Genomic DNA, 19690 nt, shown 5'->3' with positions numbered 1-19690 from the left:
CTGCATACTCTTGCCTGCTGCCATGTAAGATGTGACTTTACTCCTCCTTTGCCTTCCTAGCCATGTGGAACTGTGAGTCAATTAAACCTCTTCCTTTTATAAATAACCCAGCTTCAGGTATGTCTTTATGAGCAGTTTGAGAACAGACTAATACAGTGAGACTCTAACTCAAAAATAAAGAGAGAGAGCGAGCAGAGGACTTGAATAAATATTTCTCCAAAGAGGATAAACAAATGGCCAATAACACATGAAAAGATGTTTCCCATCACTAGTCACTAGGGAAATGCAAATCAAAACCACAATGAGACACCCCTTATTGTGTGTGTCTCCTTTTGTTTCCCTTTTCCCTTGGACTGCATCTGGGTCCTGGTAATACTCCTTCCATTGCACAACTAATTCAATGTTTGAACTCTAGAAAGGAACACAAGTGGATATAGAAAGTTTAAAATTTAACATTGATAAAATAATTGGAAATGTGCATGCAGGAGCAGCAGATTCTGGTACCCTGCATCCTGCCCCTGGGCCTGCCTCTGATTTCAGCTGCTGCTGTGGTAGGCAGTTCCATAAGAGCTCAGCTGCCTGCTTGCCTCAAGCCTATTCTCTACAACTCTGCTTTTCTGCCTTCTCCAAATCATGTGAGTCTCCGAAGTCCACCCTAGTGTGCCAGATGCATGGAATGAACGCATCTGGTGGCAATCTTCCCACGACAGAGGATGAGAGCCAACGACAAGTGCCCCAGTTCCCAAATGCTGGGAGGAATTCTGCGCACTTCTTAGAGGTGCTGGTAGACTCAGCCCCTGTTGCTTAGAGCAGCAGCCTGGAGAATGGCCATATAGTTAAGCTCCTTTTACTCTAGAAAAAGATAACAAAAGGTTGAAAGCAATTACCAAGCAATTGAAATCCGAGTATGAATGCCAGAGAACCTCTTTGGAAGTGTACAGAGTAACTCTCTTGCACTGGGAGGCCAGAGAAAGCTGAGGACCAGGGCTAAGAATTAATCATCTGAGACCAAAGAAGGTGACACTCCCAACAATGCCAGATCTGCTGTGTCAAGTTCAGGGCCCTGATTGGGGAAGAATAGGACTCTGACATATGGGATGCAAACATCTGTGTTGATGCCCTATCCCCTTGAACTTCTAATTTCCTCTAGACCCCCCAACCCCACAAATGTGAGCTATCCCTCCATAGCAAGAGCCAGCCCACCCCCAGCCCCATTGCTTGAAGACAATGCAGAGGCCTCTTCCCTTCAAGACACTTGTGCCCTCCCTCCAGGATGAGCACCAGCTTCTTTCTCGGATACTAGTATAGGTTTAAATTCCAGCATAACCCAGCCAAGGTTGCCCTGGGGAAGAAAGGGCTTAAACTCACAAAGAGCTGGTGACCCAGTTAACAGGTACCAGAAAGTGTCGGGGGTATGAATAAGACTGGATTCTGGGGGTACTTGGTCAAGGGGGCCAGAATATAAATGTGCATGGGAAGAGTATTGACTGGAGAGCCCTGGCCAGAGATATAGGATTTAACCCCCCAATAAAGACCTGAGGAGATGGTGTACATTTGGAACTAGGATGACATAGTGAGTTTGGTGCCCCCCACCGTGAACCCAAAAGATATGTCCACATCCTAATCCCTAAAACCTGTGAAGGTGACCTTGTTTGGGACAATGATCTTGGCAGAATTAAGGATCTTGAGATGAGATCATCCTAGATTATCTGGGTGGGCCCTAAATCCAATGACAAGTGTTTTTATAGGAGACACATAGATAGATAATGGAGAGCAGGGGGAAGGCCATGTGAAGGCAGAGGCAGAGAGTGAAGCGATGTGGCCACAAGCTAAGGAATGCTGGAAACCACCAAAAACTGGAAAAGGCAAGGAACTGATTCTCCCCCTAGAGGCCTGGTGGGAGCATGGCCCTGATGACATATTGACCTCTAGGACTATCAGAGAACAGTTTCTGTTGTTTTTACGCCATCCAGTTTGTGGTCATTTATTACGGCAGCTGCAGACGCTAGTACAGACGGCTTTCAGACCATGGAAAAAGAGGATGCCCATGCTAGGTAATGTTAAAATATCAGAAGTGCCAAGTCGACAGTGGATTAAGGGATTGTAAGGCTCAGGGAGGTATGTATAATAGAGTGAATTGCTATCCAAGACCAGACCACTTCCAGATATTTATGTTCCACAGGAAGGCTCAGAGAAAACATCCTCTACCAAGACGTAAAGCTCCCTTGTCACTTGGAAGCTCAGTGGTGGCTCTCCTCTGCCAGCCTGGGCAGACAGTTGGAAAGGCTCAACAGAGCTGGGCTTACTGATAATAAGTGGGATGACAAGACCCTAAAATAGGAAAACTAGATGGTGGTGGTCAACCCTCAGAAGCCAGGTGGAAGTAATGACCGCAATCAGGGAAAAGCTCAGAAAAGCAGCTGAGGGAGGCTGGACCACAGAGAGCTATGGAGATAGTTCATAGAGGACCACATCCCTAGCAGCAAAATACCCATGCAGACAGGGACGCTTCTCAACATGTGTCATGGGAAGAAATCCAGGATGGATAATCAGGAGACTGAAGATGGGTGCTCTAATAAAAGTCAGGACCACCTGCCCAGTTTCTGAATATGAGCCAGCTTTCAAACCCTGAAGCCCCTGACTGGGAGGAGGGCCAGGTATCTAAGAGACAGACCCTGTAACAGCCTGGCAAATGAGCACAGTCATGATTTCCTGAGTCCTTCTGCAAGGGGACCTAAGATCTCACAGAACTATTCACCAGGGAAGGGGAAATACTCAAGTATTTGAAGTATTTGGAGGACTGTTGGAACAGGGTCAGAACTGACATCGATACCCCGAGACCTGCCACAGCATTGCAGCTGCCCTCACTCTGCTTCTGTGGGGCACATGGCCACCAGGTGATCCATGGAGTCCTGTCCATGGCCTGGTGGCTCACAGTGGATTCAGTAAGACTACAGGCCCACCGGCAGTCACGTCCCCAGTCCACAAATGCATAACTGGGGTAAATATTCTCAGAAGTTGGCATAGCCTCCCCATTGGGTCTTTGGCCTGTGGGGTGAGGGCATTCCATGGGGAAAGCCAAGTAGGAATTTCTGAAACTGACCCTATCCACTCTGCCAAGACAGCAAATAAAATAGATATGTTGTGTATATTTCATCCGGGGGAGGAGGGGACCATGGGAGAGTGGAGAAGAGAGCATTATGAGATACACAGAGGGAGATGGAGGGAGATGGCCGAAATTGGTGCCGTAAGAATCTAAAACATGGTGGATTGGTGCTCTTTGTAACATCTCCATTTATTTATTTATTTGTTTATTTATTTATTTATTTATTTAGAGTTGGAATTTCGCCCTGTCACCCAGGCTGGAGTGGAGTGGCACGATATCGGCTCACAGCAACCTCTACCTCTCAGGTTCAAGCGATTCTCATCCCTCAGCCTCCCAAGTAGCTGAGGCTACAGGCGTGCACCACCATGCCTGGCTAATTTTTTTTTTTTTTTTTTTTTTAGTAAAGACAGTTTCACCATGTTGGCCAGGCTGGTCTCAAACTCCCGACCTAGGTGATCCAACTGCCTTGGCCTCCCAAACTGCTAGGATTACAGGCATGAGCCACTGTGCCCAACCATCCATTTCATTAACCAGTCTGGATCATGAGGAACCCTGGTTTGTCCTGGGATAGTAGATTATCCAACTCAACCAAGTAGCAGACCCAAATTGGTCCAGATATGGCACCCTGGCTAGAAGAGATTCATGCAGTCTCAGGTACATGGTATGCAGCCATTGATTTCGCATTTGATTTTGACTGTGTTCTTTTCTATCCCCATCAGGAAATATGATGAAAACCGGTTTATATTTTCATTCATTCTTATTATTATTATTTTGCAGTTCACAATGCACTTTCACAATTTTGTCCCAGGGCTACGTTAACTCTCATGTCTCTGTCATAATACAATAAAGAGATTTAAACTCTGGGGACATTTTGCAGAACATCACAATGATCCACTACATCAATAGCCTTTCCTAAGGGTCGCTGAGTACCTGCTTTACTGACATGGGATCCAGTGTAACAGTGCCTAGGACATTCTACAGTGAACGAGGTGAGGCAGGGGGTGCATAACCAAGGGACCTGCCGATCCCGACCATACACTTCATCACCCAAAAAGCTACTGACCTGATGGGAGTTGAGATGAACCCCTGGGTTGCTACTGCGCCTACAGCTTGGGGATGACACCCCATAGGGCCAGGCACTGTCCTTCAACATGTGGAATGTACTTTGCCCTTTATATGGTTCCAAAGCACTTCAGTGAGACTGAATCAGAAACATAGGGCTAGTATCTTCCTCTACTGTTTCCAGTTTGTAACTTTTGATGGTGATCTGAAATGACCGCCCAGCAGGAAAGTTAAATGAAGAACTAGTACATTAAATGCAACACAAATCATTGTAATTTACAAGTTAACCTGCAGATGGTGCCATATTATTGCTATGTCTCTTTGTTTCGCTCTTTTTTTAAAAAATACCTCCCTGACCGCTGTGGGTCAATGTCTGTTTGGTTGTGACAAACTCATGAGGAAGACCACAGTCACTGAGTCTCAAAATATTTGGAGTTGAATTTTTACTAGTATTGTCTGATGTGCAACTTTCCTTCAAGAGAAAAAAAGAGAGATGCTCAGGACAAATAGCTAATACATGCGGGGCTTAAAACGTACCTAGCTAACGCATGTAATGCATGTGGGACTTAAAACCTAGATGACGGGTTGATAGGTGCAGCAAACCACCATGGCACACGTATACCTATGTAGCAAACCTGCGCGTTCTGCACATGTACCCCGGAACTTAACGTTAAAAAATGGAAAAAAAAGGAAATCTTAAAAAAAAAATTGTGATCTAGCCCTTCACAGAAAAAGGCTTCTGACTCCTGCTTTAGGAGAAAGTACAAACAAGGAGGTGAAAATAAACAGTGCAATCAGACTTCTGTTGGACTGTAAGAGGTCAGTTATGAAAGGTGAAGGGGGAAAAAAAAACAGAAGAGGAAAAGACAGCCAAGTGGAAAAAGTCTTTGAAAATTTAGTAGGGCCAGGTGTGGTATCTCACGCCTGTGATCCCAGCACTTTGGGAGGCTGAGGCGGGTGGATCACCTGAGGCCAGGAGTTCGAGACCAGCCTGGCCAACGTGGTGAAACCCTGCCTCTACTAAAAACACAAAAAGTAGCCGGCTGTGGTGGTGTGTGCCTGTAGTCCCAGCAACTCGTGAGGCTGAGGCAGGAGAATCACTTGAACCTGGGAGGTGGAGGTTGCAGTGAGCCGAGATCATTTCACCACTGCACTCCAGCCTGAGCGACAGAGCAAGACTCCGTCTCAAAAAAAAAAAAAAAAAAAAAAAAAAAATCTGAAATCTAAAATGCTCCAAAATCTGAACTTTTTGCGCACCAACACGACACCACAAGTAGAATAGTCTGTGAGTGAGAACTCTAATGCAAACTTAATTTCATCACAGAATTATTGAAAATGTTGTATAAAATTACCCTCAGACTATGTGTATAAGGTATATATGAAAGGCAAAGACCTCTGTGTTTAGATTTGGGTCCCATTCCCCATGATATCTCACTATATATTTGCAAACATTTCAAAAATTGAAAAAATCTGAAATTCAAAACATTATTGGTTCCAAGCATTTCAGATCAGGGATACTTAATCTGTAGCACAAAAATGCACTTTACAAATTTTTTTCTTCAGTTTTTAAGTTCAAGGGTACATGTGCAGGATGTGCAGGTTTGTTACACAGGTAAACTGTGCCATAGTGGTTTGCTGCACAGATCATCCTATCACCTAGGTATTAAACCCAGCATCCATTAACTATTCTTCCTGATGCTCTCCCTCCCCCTACACCCCTGACAGGTGCCCAGCGTGTGTTATTTCCCCCCATGTGTCCAACTGTTCTCATCAATCAGCTCCCACTTAGAAGTAAGAAAATGCGATGTTTGATTTTTCTGTTCCTGTGTTTGCTGAGGATGATGGCTTCCAACTCCATCCATGTCCCTGCAAAGGACATGATCTCATTCATTTTTATGGCTGTATAGTATTCCATAGTGCACATGCACCGTATTTTCTTTATCAGTCTATTATTGATGGGTCTTCATCAGTCTATCATTTGGGTTTATTCTATATCTTTGCTATTGTGAATAGTGCTGCAATGAACATACATGCGCATGTATCTTTATAATAGAATGATTCATATTCCTTTCGGTGTATACCCAGTAATAGGATTGCTGGGTCAAATGGTATTTCTGCCTCTAGGTCTTTGAGGAATCGCCACAGTGTCTTGATGGAATGAGGAATAAGCTAATCCATTCAGGCAGTTTACTTAGCAATTGTAGGAAATTAATGAAGGTTGCTTCTTTTTTTTCCTCTTCCCTTCTTTGTCTTCTTTACACTAAAACAGGGTGGACTGGGTATAATTTAACCTTTCCTGAATAACAGGGATGTTTTTGTGATGAGTAACTATTGCTGTTTTCTTCGTCGTCTGAGGCGTGGAAAGGCAGAGGAGATGCTCCAGAAATTGCTTTGTAAAGTTGAATCCGGACATAAATAGGCAGCAGCTGCCGCCTCCTTCTTTCCCAAAAGACTCAGATAGCTCCCATTTTTAGTAGTAATTTTCATTGAGAATCCAAGAGAATCTGGGCCTGTGCTTTCCCTCTAAATGACAGAGGCAGTAATAAAAGATGAGGCTAAAGAGGTGGCTCATGTATGTAATTCCAGCACTTTGAGAAGCCAAGGCAGGAGGATTGTTTGAGGGCCAGGAGTTCAAGACCAGCCTGGGCAACAGAGTGACACTGGGTCACTCCAAAAAATGTAAAATGTAGCTTGGCATAGTGGCACGCACCTGTGGTCTCAGCTATTTGGAAGCATCACTTGAGCCCAGGAATGAGAGGTTGCAGCGAGCTGGGATGGCACCACTGCACTCCAGCCTGGGTGACAAAGCAGCAAGATTCTGTCTCTTAAAAAAAAGATAAAAATAAAAGAGACAGATGAATTGTGCCCAATGGCCCTAGAGGTAGAGCCTCCACTATACCACAAATGGGAAGGGGGCTTGGGTCAGAGAATAGCAGCCTTTCTGAAATGTCCTGGCGGAGACACATGTTCTCACAGTGTAGCAGCAGAGTTATCTATTCCTCATCTCCTGCTTTTGATGGTTTTGCTGTTTTTCATGTCTGTTTTTCTAATGGTTCTAGCACAGCTCTTACTAACTTAAGTTGGGAAGCTGGCCAAGTGGCTTCCATCCCTTCGCCCTTCCTCCCCACCCGGCAACTCCATGGGGCAGTCAGGGGCATGGGCCTGGGAGCTGCCCTGGCTGATGTGAAAACAGGCTCCTTCCGGTGTGAAATGGGGGCAGTGATCCTTGCCGCCCCTGCTCCTAGGAGGGTTGTGTGCAGTGGCTATTCCCTCCAGATTTTCCAAAGTGCCCACGGGAATGTGAAATGATGAATAAATATAAGGCATCATGTAGGAGTCAGTGGCTCACAATAATTAGCGGTGAGGTGTGCCTGCAGATACAAAATGTGTCATTAAAACACACACAGGGGTGCGGTGGCTCACGTCTGTAATCCCAGCACTTTGGGAGGCCGAGGTGGGCAGATCACCTGAGGTCCGGAGTTCGAGACCAGCCTGGCCAACATAGTGAAACCCCATCTCTACTAAAAATACAAAAACTAGTCAGGTATGGTGGCGCATGCCTGTAATTCCAGCTCCTCGGGGGAGCTGAGGCAGGAGAATCGCTTGAACCAAGTAGGCGTAGGTTGCAGTGAGCCGAGATCATCAGGCCACTGTACTCCAGCCTGGGCGACAGTGAGACTCCATCTCATAAAAACAAAAACAAACAAACAAACATAGAAACACACAAACTAGGACAGAGTCAGGGTGTCATTAAAATCATCTCACCCTCACTTGCCTTCTGGAGCGTTCTGTTGAGAGGGTGAGAAAGGGCAGTGGTTACTGGGACCATGAGCGTCCTGTCCTGCCGGGGCTGACCCTGCAGTAACCGACAGCCCCGGTGAAGGAGGCGTGGAAGTCGTCCTCCCCAGGCTCTCCTTTCAGGACAGCTGGCATCCTGCTGCAAAGCAAAAGACGCCTTCGGGGGCTGCACCAGAGCCTTCCAGGTGGGGCTTTTGGGATGCAAGGAACAGAGAAGTCCCAGAGAGATATTTGGAGCAAAGCGGGTGGGCGCCTCATGAGGTTAGGGCGAGACTTCATAGGGCCCAGACCAGGAAGCAAAGCCCAGCCAGGCTTTATGGAACCAGGAGGCCTCCATCTCCTCCTCTTAGTCAGGGTGGCTGGGTCTCAACTGCACCACTCCCCCGGGCTTGTTCTGCTCGGCGCTCTCCTGTCGGGCTTCTCTTGCTTCCACATCATCTTGGACATGCCACTTGCACACACCGACAAGCTTCCCTTCCCATTGTAAGACTCCCTACAGCCTGGAAACAGCTTTCATTGCTTGGTTGACGTTTGCAGGAAAATCCTGGTAACACTCACTCATCTTTTTGAGAGAAGCCCTGCAAGCCACGGGTTCGCCGCGCTCCAGTCAGCTGTGCCTGGGGTCTGGGGAGGAGGACGCAGGGCCATGGCAGAGTGCGGCACACAGCAAGGTGGAGCCCGTAGGGGACAGCGCTGCAGAAGCCGGCCAGCCGTCACCCCTTTGTCTCAAGCGGGCAACTTGCATTTTCAGGATGCTGTGGGCAAAGATTCCTCTGGGTACTGCCTCACAGGAGTGTGTGAAGGCTCTGTCCAGACAAGAGAAACTTGACAGCGAACTTAAGGTTTTTAAAGTAGAAAAAGAGGACTTATCTTTCTCTTTGTGTGTGTTGTCGTTGTTGTTGTTTGAGACAAGGCTCCTTCTGCCACCCAGGCTGGAGTGCAGTAATAGGTCATGGCTCAACTGTGGCCTTAACCTCCTGGGCTGGCCATTCCCCCACCTCAGACTCCCAAGTAGCTGGGACTACAGGCACAGGCCACTATGTCCCGGTAATACTACTGTTCTTTTAAAGGCGGGGATCTCACTATGTTGCCCAGGCTGGTCTCAAACTCCTGAACTCAAGTAGTCTTTGCACCTCAGCCTGCCAAAGTGCCTGGATTACAGGCATGAGCCACTGTACCTGGCCGCCTTTCTCTTTTGTTAAAGTATATTTAACTTCTTTACACACACATACATATACTTAAATGTATAAGGTGATCAGAATATGCCTCCCCCATTTTTTTTTACTTGGTTACACCTTCCCTTCTCCCTCTCTCCACCCACCTTAGCTTTCCCTCCCCAGCTAGGCCCCCAAGGTAGACCATGTTCACAGACTATTATAGGACCTCGCATATTTTTCTTCTTACTTGTGATGGTCAGTTTTATGAGTCAGCTTGGCTAAGCTGTAGTTATTTAATCAAACACTAGTCTAGATGTTGCTGTGAAGGCGTTTCGTAGATGAGGTTGACATCCATAATCAGTTGACTTTAAGTAAAGAAGATTGCCTTCCATAATGTGGGTGGGCCTCCCCCAATCAGTTGAGGCCTTAAGAGCAACAACTGAGGTCCCCCCAGGAAGAGGTTATTCTCCTCAAGACTGCAGTGGAGAAACCCTGCCTGGATTTCCACGCTGTCAGCCTGCCCTGCAAGTTGCCAGCGCCCGCAATTACGTAATCAATACCATAAAATAATTTTATCTGTCTCTCTGTCTTACTCTCTCTCTTCTGTTTTGTTATCTGGAGAATCCTGACAAATATGATATTTATTTAATCATACCTGTGTGTGTATATACATGTATATAGTACAAGAGTGTATAGATGTATATATGTTTGTATATACTCATGTACTTATGGAAATATATAGATTTTTGCCATTTTTCAATTTACAAACGTGAAATAATATTTTATGTGTTTCTTCATCTTGCTTTTTCTCATCAGTGTTTAATAGACCACCTGATACTCCATAAAATATGTATGAAACGTGGTTTATTCAGTCATTCCCCTACTAACAGGAATTATTCTAGTTTTTTTTTCTTTTTTCCACTATGAATGATGCTACAGTGAATACATATATACATACATATACACACACAAGGAAATATATGGGTGTGTATACAAAGATTTGTGTATGTGTGTATACAGGTACACACACACGTTTAAGTCTGTATAAGTATGACACAATAAGAAATATATATTTGGTCCTCATCCCAGTTCCTGACACAGAGTTTCTAAAACCCTGAGAACCTCCTGAGATATAGGAGCATTTTTGGTTATTCATAAAAAGCCCATATATGAGTTTATGCAAATGAGGTGAGCTCTGTGGGTCCCTAGATCGCTTCAGGATGGGGGCCAGTTGCCAGAAGAGCCAACCACGTGAGTAGAGGGTTGGAGCTTTTAGCGTCACTCCCAGACCTCTAAGGAGACTGAGTTCAATCATCATTGGCCAATGATTTAATCAATCATATCTGCATAACAGAACCTCCAATAACAAAAAGCAAAAAACACCTAAGTGACAGGGTTTGAAGAGCCTCCAGGTTGGCAAGGACATCCATATCCAGGGAGGATGGCGCATTTCAGCTCCACGGGGACAGAAGCTCCTGGCCTTGGGTTCCCTCCAGACCTCGCCTTGTTTGCCTCTTCATGTTGTTGTCCATCTGTGTCCTTTATAATAAAGTGGAAATCATAAGTTAAATGCTTTCTGGGGTTTTGTGAGCTGCTCCAGCAAATCATTTACCGTGAAGGGGAAAGGGGGTGGGGAACCCCTAACTTTGCAGCCCAGTCAGACAGAAGTGTGGAAACCCTGGAGACCCTACATGTGGCTGGCGTCTAAAGTGGGAGCACTCTCGTGGGACTGAACCGAACACTGAAACTTGCGGAGCCTGATGCTAAGGCCAGGTAGTTATTGTCAGAATGGAACTGAATTGTAGGGAACCCAGTCAGTGTCCAGAGAGTTATCAGAAGTGCCGTGAGTAAAAACAGATGATAGGATATAGCCCCTGCTGTGCCATTTCAGGGTGAAAGGGCCTAAATATTTTTATTAATTCATATTCCCAGAACATCTCTAGAGGAAGTTACATTTCACATTTTATTCAGCAATATATGAGGAAACCCTACCTGGTGGGTTTGAGTGTCTTGGAAATCACAGCACAGCAGCCTTCAGGTTATGTCCGCTCTATGCAGGAATTATCTTTCATCTCTGTATCCAGCAGTTGCAGGTCAGCTGATTCTATGAGATTAATTTGTTAATCTACATAAAAATCACCCTTTGCATTTTAGCATTTTTTTCTCTCCATTAAAATTGGGAAAGGTTGCAGAGAATAAAGGGGTTGAAGGAATATAAACTGGGACCTAGGTTGAGGCAGGTGGATCACTTCACGTCAGGAGTTCAAGACCACCCTGGCCAACATGGTGAAACCCCATCTCTACTAAAAAAAAAAAAAATAATAATAATAATAAATTAGCCAAGCGTGGTGGCACACAACTGTAATCCCAGCTACTCAGGAGACTGAGGCATAAGAATCACTTAAGCCAGGGAGGTGAAGGCTGCAGTGAGCCGAGATCATGCACTCCAGGCATTCTAGCCTGGGTGACGGAGTGAGACTTAATCTCAAAAAAAAAAAAAAAAAAAAAAAAAAAAACTTAGCTCCACCAATTTTAATGGCTTACTAATTTTAATGTTCTTGAGCAAAACCACATCTGAGTTGGTTCCCTACTTTACAAAATGGAGATAATAGTGTTGTTGTTTTTTTTAAGAAGGGGTTCTTGCTCTGTCACCCAGGCTATAGTCCAATGGCATAATCATAGCTCACTGCAATCTAGGACTCCTGGCCTCAAGCGATCCTCCCAACTCAGCCTCCCAAAGCATTGGGTTATAGGCATAAGCCACTATGTCCGGCCACTATTATCTATTTTTTTAATTAAAATTTTTGTTTGGGGATAACTGTAGATCCACATGCAATTGTAAAAAGTACTATAGAGAGATTCCACGTACCCTTTACCCAGCTTCCCATGGTAGATACAAATTTGCAAAACTATCATACAATATTGCATCCAGTATATTAAAATGTACATAATCTACCAATTTTATTCAGTTTCACTGTTACTCATGTGTATTTTTGTTCTAAATAACTATATCGCATGTGTAGGTTTGTGCATTTACTTCCCCAGCCACCACCACAAAGAACTCTGACCCTTTTACAGCCTGGTGCCCTTTTACAGCCACACCCATCTGTCTTCATCATGACCCCCATCAACGCCTGGCAATCACAAATCTGTTCACTTCCAAAACTTTGTATTTTCAATAATGTGACATACATAGAATCATATAGGCACGTGGGATTTTTTTTCCAGTCTGCATACTTCCTTGGAGCTTCATCCAATTTGTTGCATTTATTGTGAATCTGTTCCTTTTTATTGCTAAGTGATAGTTTGTGGTTTGGATGTACACAGTTTAACTATTCATTAAAGGGCATTTGGATCATCTCCAAATTTTTGGCTATTATGAACAAGACTCCTTTGAACATTCTTATATGGGTTTTTATGTAAATGTACATTGTAATTTCTCTGGGATAAATACCTAAGAGTGCAATTGCTAGGTTAATATCTATTTTTATGGGTCTTGGCGAGCAATAAATTGAATGAGATTGTGTATGTAAAATCACTCATCTGACTTTTTCTTTCGTTCATCAAGCTACTTCCTTTCCTTCCTTTTGCTGACTTTTTGGTCATAGGTTTGTGCTAGGATGAAAGTCTTGTTCAAAAAGGAAAAATGAGAGGATGGACTTCTTTTTGGAAAAGATGTAATGAACAGATGCTCCTCGAGACCTGTTAGGATTTTCTGTCCTTAAATTTCTTTCCACAGATTTTCAGAACCTGAGTCACTTTATAATTTCAGAGAATACATCTTAGTCACCTACTGTGGCATAGTGACTTTAATCTAGATTATCTTGATTATTCTATACTAGATGAACAAGTATATTCTGTTTTATAGGCAGCATTGTCACAAACACTGCCAGGTCAGGAAAAGAAAAATAAACACACATAACAGCACTTTATTCCAGGTAGATTGAAAAATCTGCATCTGCTTTCCTGACCTTAACTTTCTTTTTTTTTTTTTTTTTTTTGGAGTCTCGCTCTGTCACCCAGGCTGGAGTGCAGTGGCATGATCTTTGCTCACTGCAACCTCCACTTCCTGGGTTCAAGCCATTCTCCTGTCTCAGCCTCCCGAGTAGCTGGGACTACAGGCACCCACCACCACACCTGGCTAATTTTTTTGTATTTTTAGTAGAGACAGGGTTTCACCATGTTGGCCAGGCTGGTCTCGAACTCCTGACCTCAAGTGATCCACCCGCCTTGGCCTCCTAAAGTGCTGGGATTACAGGTGTGAGCCACCGTGCCTGGCACCTTAACTTTCTTATTGGGTGTAAAAGGTAATTTTACATGTCAACGACTGGGCAGGTCATGCAGTGCCCAGATATTTGGTCAAACATTATATTCTGGGTGTGTCTGTGAGGGTGTTTCTGGGTGAGACTCACCTTCGAATTGGTAAACTGAGTAAAGCAGATTATCTTCCTAATGTGGATGGATCTTATCCAATCAACTGAAGACCTGAATAGGTAAAAAAGAGGCTGAATAAGAGAGAATGTTGCCCCTCTTGGCTGCTGATCTGGGACATCAGTCGTCTGCCATTGGACTGGAACTTAAGCCGTCTGCTCTCTGGGTTCTCAGGTCTGCAGGCTTAGACTGGAACTATACCACCAGGTCTCTCGAGTGTCCAGCTTACCAACTGGAGATCTTGGGACTTCTCAGCCTCTACAGTCATGTGAGCCAATTCCATGTCATTTATATATCTCTCCAAGAGTAGCTTTAGAGGAACAGCATTTTAAACATGAGAGAGAGAGAAGAGAGAGAAAGTATATACTATTTGTTCTGTTTCTCTAGAGAAGCCTGGCTGATACATTGGTCTTTCTAATTGCCCTTTGTTTTCACTGATATTCACTAATGCTGAGAAACTGTGAGAGAAATAGTTGAAGAATCTCAAAATTCACTTTGTCTTTAGATTATGCACTACATAGCCCATTCAAAAATGTCTTTTGAATTTTACATTTGAACTGAAACTTTCTGACTGCAGTCTGAGACTGAAGAAGTAGAAACTGAGAGTAGAGGCTGGGCGCAGTGGCTCACGCCTGTAATCCCAACACTTTGGGAGGCTGAGGCAGGTGGATCACCTGAGGTCAGGAGTTCAAGACCAGCTTGGCCAACATGGTGAGACCCCCACCTCTACTAAAAATACAAAAAAATTAGCCAGGTGTGGTGGTGGGTGCCTGTAGTCCCAGCTACTCGGGAGGCTGAGGCAAGAGAATCGCTTGAACCTGGGAAGTAGAGGCTGCAGTGAGCCCAGATTGTGCCATTGCACTCCATCCTGGGCAACAAGAGTGAAACTCTGTCTCAAAAAATAAATAAAAAAAAAGAGTAGAGAAATATTTAGTGTAAAATAAATTTATCCAAATTGAAATCGGTAATATGTATTTTTATCAGCTACTACTTTGACATTATTGCTCATTTCTGTGCACCATGGTGGAGGAGTTTTATGACTTCAATCCCCACAGAAATGTTGAACTTTCAGGCATTTTTGTCTTTTATTTAGAATCTTGGTGAAGTCGGGTAAATTTTTTGCACATATTTTAATGAGCTAGTTTTGAAGTCTTTGACCATTTTTAGTCTTTTTTATTTGTAACTTAGTTGTTAAGCTTGCCCAGTGTAGCAGAGCAATGCTTTGGCAATGCTTCCACACATTTTCATGTTAAAACCCTTACTATTTCTTTCTTTCTTTTTTTTTTTTTTTGAGATAGAATCTCGCTCTGTTGCCAGGGCTGGAGTGCAGTGGTCCCATCTGGGCTCACTCCAACCTCCGACTCCCTGATTCAAGCGATTCTCCTGCCTCAGCCTCCGGAGTAGCTAGCTAGGATTATAGGTGTGCCCCACCACGCCCAGCTAATTTTTGTATTTTTAGCAGAAACGGGGTTTCACCATGTTGGCCAGGATGGTCTCAATCTCCTGACCTCATGATCCGCCTGCCTCGGCCTCCCAAAGTGCTGGGATTACAGGCCTGAGCCACCGTGCCTGGCCAACCCTCCCTATTTCTAAGTGAATTTTCTGGAATCCAGAAACTGAGAGAGTATCTTTCAGGGAGATTTTGTAGATTTTTAAACATTTAAAACAATTTGAATCCTAAGTTGTTTTGCTTTTAAACTTTTAAAAGTGGTTGTATCTTACAAGTGGTTAGAGTGGTTAATCTCTAACTCTTACAAACAAAATTTAAACTGCAAGAATAGTGCTACCTAATAAATTATGTATTAGTGTGCTTAGGGCAAAATTTACAATAATGCCTGTTGTTCCCAGATGTCACACAATGTGAAATGTTCTAGGCAAATACTTTTTACCTTTTTATCTTACATTCTAATGTTAAAATAAGATTTAAAATATAATCTTTTGGCTGGTCGTGATGGCTCACGCCTGCCTGTAATCCCAGCACTTTGGGAGGTCGAGGTGGGCAGATCACGAGGTCAGGAGTTCAAGTCAAGCCTGACCAACCCCGTCTCTACTAAAAATACAAAAATTAGTCGGGCGTGGTGCTGCGCGCCTGTAATCCCAGTTGCTCAGGAGGCTGAGGCAGGAGAATCACTTGAAGTTGGGAGGCGGAGGTTGTGGTGAGCCAAGATCATGACACTGCACTCCAGCCTGGGCAACAGAGAGAAACTCCGTCTAAAAAAAAAAAAAAATACACACACACACACACACACACACACACACACACACACTATTTTTCAGCTATATCCAATTTAAAGTGTCAACATTTTCATTTCCGGGACAACTTTGATTTTAATTGAAGAAGGTTTTATCAAAGCTAATTAATATACAAAACACATAAAGTTGAAAAGATGGGGAAACAGTCTGAATTAGCTTGGGACCTGAGGCAGCAGGACTGCAATTATTCTCGGCCTCCACAGCTCTTCTAAGTTTTATTGATGTCTTTAACCGATTTTTGCTACAATGTAGGTGGGTCTTCAGTGGAACCCTGGGCTGAGTGGGCCACCTGGTGTGTGATAATAATCTTTGAAGGGTAAAACCTGTAGAGTTCAGGTGAAAAGTGAGACTTCATATGGTGCCAAGCTGATGCCAAGAAGTGTGGAGGGCTCATGAGCGTCTGAGAAGGCCACACAACTCATGAGTGGGAGTTAGTGTTTCAGTTCTGGTCATCTCTAACTCCAGCTCCTGTGCCATATTGCTTCTTATGTGGCATCCAGAACAAGGGGCCGAGGGACTAGACCTTGGCCTAGAAGACTAAGAGAACAGATCAGAGAGAAGCTAAAGGAAATGAAGATTCCTGGTAACAAAACCCAAAGTAATAGGGAACTGGCTGAGTTGATGACATCAACAATTGAAGGGATAAGCCTTTCCCACTGGGAGCCAGAGAATATGGGGTATTTACAAATGGAAAAGTGACATCCACAGGAATAATGTAATTGCATGGAAACAGAGTAAATGAGTCAGATGACACAAGTCCCAAACTTGAGGGACCTGATGACAAGTTTGTTGAAAACTCTTGACTGAGACTGTTCAATGATTTAAGTTAAAAGAGTGATGTGAGATGTGCATGCAACTGACCTACAAGTGTAGCCTTCGCCTGTCCTGTGCCTAGCACAGCGCCGCCTCTGTGAAACAGGTACTCATCCCCATTTTGCAGATAAGAAAACTGAGGCTCAGAAAGATTAAGGAACTTGTTTGAGGACAATGCCTGCCAGCCTGTAGGCCACTGATGAAACTTTTCAGAGGTTGTGTTTCTTGGGAAAGAGCCTGAATCTCTGAGATTTGCTTGCAGAAGGTTTACGGGGGAGTGCTATAAGGAACAACCCCACTGAAGGGGAAGGAAAGCAGGCATCGGAGAAGAGAGAAGTTGAACTGCAGTTCTGGTGCAGGAGGACTGCACATCCCACAGGGAGCTCTGAGGCCCTTCAGATCTGTCTCAATAGAGGCAAGGGGGCTGGATCTTTGGACCCCTCATAGACTAGTCGTTGCATGCAGGATGTTCCAGGGGAAAGTGAAACCTTGGACGAGGCAACTTCCTTCAGCTGAGGGAAATTTCTGGACAACGCTCATATATGAGCAGCCCCCACACTCGGCAGCAGGGGTCGGGGGAGGGTGAGTGCCAGATTCTAAAGGGGAATCTAGGCTGTACATCACAGCATGCACTGCAAACTTGCTCCTGTTTTTCAGTGTGGTTCTAGCATTAGTCTTTTAAAAACATTTTTCCTATAAATTTGGATAGGAGAAGTGGGTACTTATTCTTAGCTATTTTCATCCAAATTTAGACATCTCTTAATACTTAACTATTCTTGGAATATGAATACTAAATAGCATTCTATTTGTTGTCCAAGGAGCGTCTTTTAATGAATGAATTTTAGTTGCTAACACTTCTGAATATAATCCCTAATTTTTACAATTCAGAAGGCTGAGTCCAAATGACCAGGAGATAACCCTGAAAAGCAGAGCCAGGGGGCTCCTGGACAGTCTTAGAGACAGATCACCCCACCCCACCTTGAATGTGCGGACCAGGCCGATAACATTCAACCTTGCAGCTTCCACTGATGTCTAAGAGGACCTGAGACAACAAGATGCCTTACCTGCCTAGCTCTCTAGTGCCCAAATCAACTTATATACACTCACAATGTGCCCTCAAGAGCATCGTTCAGGCTGGTCCGAGTGCAGTGGTGTTTACAATTAATTGATCACATCAGTTACAGTTACAAATATTCTTTTCCCCCATGACACAGGCCCAGGAGATCCTGAGAACATGTGTCCCTTGTTACAGATTTCTTTGTCCTTCTCTACTCCCACTGCTTCACGTTTCTAGCATAAAAACAAATAAATAATAACAAAGAGCATTATACGTGGTATCTTCTGTCTCTTATCAAGAAAAAGAATCGGATTCACATGACTGTTAAGGCCTCAAAATGATTTGCTGAAGATATAAGGTTGGACTTTGCTAGACACCAACTCTCCATCGCGGCAGGAAGAGGGGTCCATGACACATGTGTAAACTACCAGGGCCTGTGGATGGCAACTGTCATAGCCCGGACTGCATGCCAGATACCGTCCTCCTAAGTGGTTTACCAAATGAAGTAGATACTGACATTGTCCCATTTCTCGATGCTGTTTGTTCTACTCATCAGATGTGACCTGGTCTGTACACGTTGTCTCTACACCTCTTTCCTTTCACCTACTGGACACTGTTTCAACAATGTACTCATTCTAATTCTTGGCTTCCTTCTGCATCACACACTCCTGCACACACACAGAACCATCCTCTTTCCTGTCTGTGCTATCAATACCTACCCCTCTTCTTGTCGATAACTGGAGAAGAAAAAAGAGTAATCACAGAATGTAACAATGTGACAAGGCCATTAGGATACAAGAAAGAGTACTGGATTCCTCCATAAGAAAATCTCCACTTGACTGGGTTGACAGATATCAAGGCGGGGATTTGGAATCTGTGCAGTCTGTAGGATATATAGAGTGGCCACTGGATCCAGAGGTAGTAGATCCTGTGAGGACTTGGACCCTCACCTTAGAAGAGAAGCAGGACACTAGAGGGTCTTCCCAGAAGGCTCCAGTTTCCAGTAGCAAAGGCTGCATAATGAACCACCCTCAAACTTAGCAGCTTTATTATTTTGCACAATTCTCTGGGTTGACCGCATAGTTCTTGTCTGGATTTGCATGGACTAGGATGACATCACTCATGTGCCTGGCTCCTTAGCTAGGACAGCTGGGATAATGGGGGCCTGTCTCCACATGGCCTCTCATCCTCAGGAATGCTAGCCCAGACTCATTCATGGGGTAGCAAAAGAGTCTTAGCAGCAAGAGGAGGTGAACTTCAGTGCACAAGCACTATCCTCTCCTTGGATCATGTTTGCCAGTGTCCTGTTGGCCAACGCAAGTCACAAAGCCAAGTCCAGTTCACGCCATTCTCCTGCTTCAGCCTCCCGCGTAGCTGGGATTACAGGCGCCTGCCACCACGCCTGACTATTTTTTTTTGTATTTTTAGTAGAGACAGGGTTTCACTATGTTAGCCAGGATGGTCTCGATCTCCTGACCTCGTGATCAGCGCCTCGGCCTCCCAAAGTGCTGAGATTACAGGCGTGACACGGCCCAGCCAAGTACAGATTTAAGGGGTGGAGAAACAGAGTCTGTCTCTTGAGAGGAGCTGCAAAGTCACATTGCAAAGAGCTGTGCGATGGCCCCATAGGGAGGAATTTGCAGGTGTTTTGCAATCTACCTAGCTTCTGAGAGAACAGCTGCTTTCCAAGCACTAGCCAGAACTTGTAGCAATGCAGTCATATTATGATTTCTTTAAACTGGAATCGTTTTCATTTGAAGGGGAAAATAGGAACTAACCCTGAAACCTGAAATACAACAATTCTGGAATGACAGCGCAAATTGACCGAAGAAAGTTTTGGTGCAAGTAGTGGACTTCAGGAAAAATTCCAAAGAATTCCAAATTCAGCAAACTTGCCAGTTCCAAGTAATAAAGTCCTTAGGAATTGAAAAAATATCAGTCCTCCAGGTAGACAGAGAATGAAATCCCCAAGAGGGAGCCTGAGCCAGGCGCAGTGGCTCACACCTATAATCC

The sequence above is a fragment of the Macaca nemestrina genome, chromosome 5 (assembly GCF_043159975.1).
Source record: "Macaca nemestrina isolate mMacNem1 chromosome 5, mMacNem.hap1, whole genome shotgun sequence".
NCBI classification, from domain to species: domain Eukaryota; kingdom Metazoa; phylum Chordata; class Mammalia; order Primates; family Cercopithecidae; genus Macaca; species Macaca nemestrina.
Note: the sequence above shows the minus strand (reverse complement) of the source record.